The sequence below is a fragment of the Octodon degus genome, unplaced genomic scaffold (genome assembly GCF_000260255.1).
Source record: "Octodon degus isolate 3935 unplaced genomic scaffold, OctDeg1.0 scaffold00120, whole genome shotgun sequence".
In the NCBI taxonomy this organism is placed as follows: domain Eukaryota; kingdom Metazoa; phylum Chordata; class Mammalia; order Rodentia; family Octodontidae; genus Octodon; species Octodon degus.
In genome coordinates this window covers 8,359,500-8,362,110 of record NW_004524696.1, presented here as the reverse complement: position 1 = coordinate 8,362,110, position 2,611 = coordinate 8,359,500, and positions in this window count along the sequence as shown.

Below are 2,611 nucleotides of genomic sequence, written 5' to 3'. Positions count from 1 at the left end.
CCAGTCTGGTCTTGAAAATCACACCAATCCTCCTACCTCAGCCTCCTGAGTGCTGGGATTACAGGCATGCACCACCATGCCTGGCCATTTGCCCATATCTTATTAAGGATTTTTGTATCTATGCTCTCATTAAGGAGCCGGTGGTTTCCTATTTTAGTTGGGTCTTTGCCTCCTTTTGATATCAGAGGGATGCTGGCTTTCAGAAGTAAGTTGCGAAGCACTCCTTCCCTTCCAATATTGCTGAAGAGTTTGGGGATCATTGGTGTTATAATGGTTTAAGATCTTGTAGAATTCAGCAGTGAATCCATACACCATGAGCTCTTATTAGTAGTTTTTTTATTGTCTCAGTGTCATTGCTCATTATTGAATTGCTCAGAACTTTTATGACTTCATGATTTAGTTCATGTAATTCATATGCACCTAAGAATCTGTCCATTTTTCCAATTTTTTAAAATATAATTTTTTCAGAGTAGTTATAATCTTCTGAATTTTTACATTGTCCATTGGGATTTCATCTTTTTCATTTCTAAATGTATCAATATGAGTTTTCTTTCTTTCTCTTGGTAGGTTTAGCTAACATCTTACCTATTTTATTTATTCTTTCAAAGAACTAGCTCTTCAATTCCTTGATTCTTTGTATTTTGTTTTAGTCTCAACTTTAGTAATTTCCCCCCTGATCTTTATGATTTTTTTTCCTTAAATTCAGTTTGAGTTCGGACCATTGTTGTTTTCTGAACATCTTGAGGTTCATCATTAGGTTCTTTATTGGAGCTTTCCTTGTTGCTCTAGTGTTGAGCAGGACTGCTTTCATTGTGCACCATGAGTTCTTTTGTGTTGTGCTAGCAATTTGTTTGACTCCAGAAATTTTTACTTCCTTCCTTGATTTCTTCTATAACTCAATGAATGTTTAGAAGTGCTATTGAATCCGGCTGCTTACACATTTTCTGTAGTTTCTTGCACAAGTGATTTATAGCTTCAGTGCACTATGATTTTTTTTCTTCTTTTTTTTTTTTTTTTTTTTGTATTTAGTACAGAGTCTATAGGGTCTCACTACACAGATCAGACTCATAGTGATCCTCTTGTTTTCAGTCTCCCAAGCGCTGGGATTACAGGCAGCACCACCACACCCAGTCTCAATCACTGGCTCAGTGTGCTCCATGGTGGGGCCAGCATGACATACCAGGGATTGAACCCTGGTCACTGAACCTGCCTCAGCAGGTGCTTTAGTTTGCTGAACTATCTGGCTGCCCTATGATCTGTTAATAAAAGGCTGATTTTGAATCTTTTGTATTTATTTAAGCATGCTTTGTGGACTAGTACATAGTCTATTTTGGAGAAAGTGCTGTTGAGAAGAATATATATTCTATTTTCATAGAGCAGAACACTGTAAACATCCAGTAAGCCCATTTGTTCAATTCTGATATTCTTTGCTGACTTTTTCCTTACTGTATTTTTTTGTGAAAGTGGGGTATTGAGATCACCCACTATGTTCTGTTTGTATTTACTTGACCTTTCATGTCCTGAAGCATTTGTTGTTAGAAAGACAGGTGCTCCATTATTTGGTGCATGTATATTTTTAAATGCTATCTCTCACTCTTGGATTATTCCATTAACTAGTATTTTTTGCCTCCTCTGATAAGTTTTAGCTTGAAGTTGACTGTGAGAATAAGATTACTGTCTTTGCTTGCTTTTTGGTGCATGGGATATTGTTCTTTGTACTTTAATTTTTAGTTTATAAATATCTTTCAGATTAGATGAGTTTCTTGTATACAATGGACCACTGGATTCTATTTTTTGATCCAGTCTGTCAATCTATGTCTTTTACTAGAAGAATTGAAGCCATTGAGAGTTATTATTGAAAGGTATGAATTTATTTATGACACTTTACTCCATTTTCTGTTAATGACTCTTTTATTTTTGTTTTTTATTTATGTTCTTGCTTGACATATTCATTCCATCTGATTTTTGGTTTTATTATCTCTGCCTACGATATCCTTGAGTGTTTTTAAGTGCTGTCTTGGTGTTTATGTATCGCTTAATTTGCTCTTTTTCATGGAATGAATAATTTCTCTATATATTTTGAGAGAATTTTTGCAGGATTATCAGATACCCCTGCAGTGGGCTCCAATCCTGACAGGTATTTCAGTGCATGGTGAGAAGAAAGACCAAGAGACAAATTAGAGGAGCACCAGGGATCTGGGATGACCAGTTGTTCATGGGGAACAAGAGGCAACAAGGCAGCCAGAAACTTTATTATTACTATTATTTTTCATATTTCAGTAATTTTATTGGAAGGTCTATTTCTTAGTACCAAACATAATGATAGTTGGCTAGGTTACCTCCACCAATTCAAAATTAATATTAATGTTTCCAAAACATTGAAATAAATCAGGCTTTTGGTAAAACTAAAGTTATCCATCAAACATGGTTTACAAAAAGTTAAAGGCAAAATGTGCTATAGTTCTTTGGTTTACTTTTTCTTTTTCTTTTTTTCTTTCTTTCTTTCTTTTTTTTTTTTTTTTTGCATTTTAGGGAAGGGTCTACAGGGTGTTCAGGGTCTCACTGCTAGATCGGACTTGTAGTGATCTGCCTGTTTACAGCCTCCCACGAG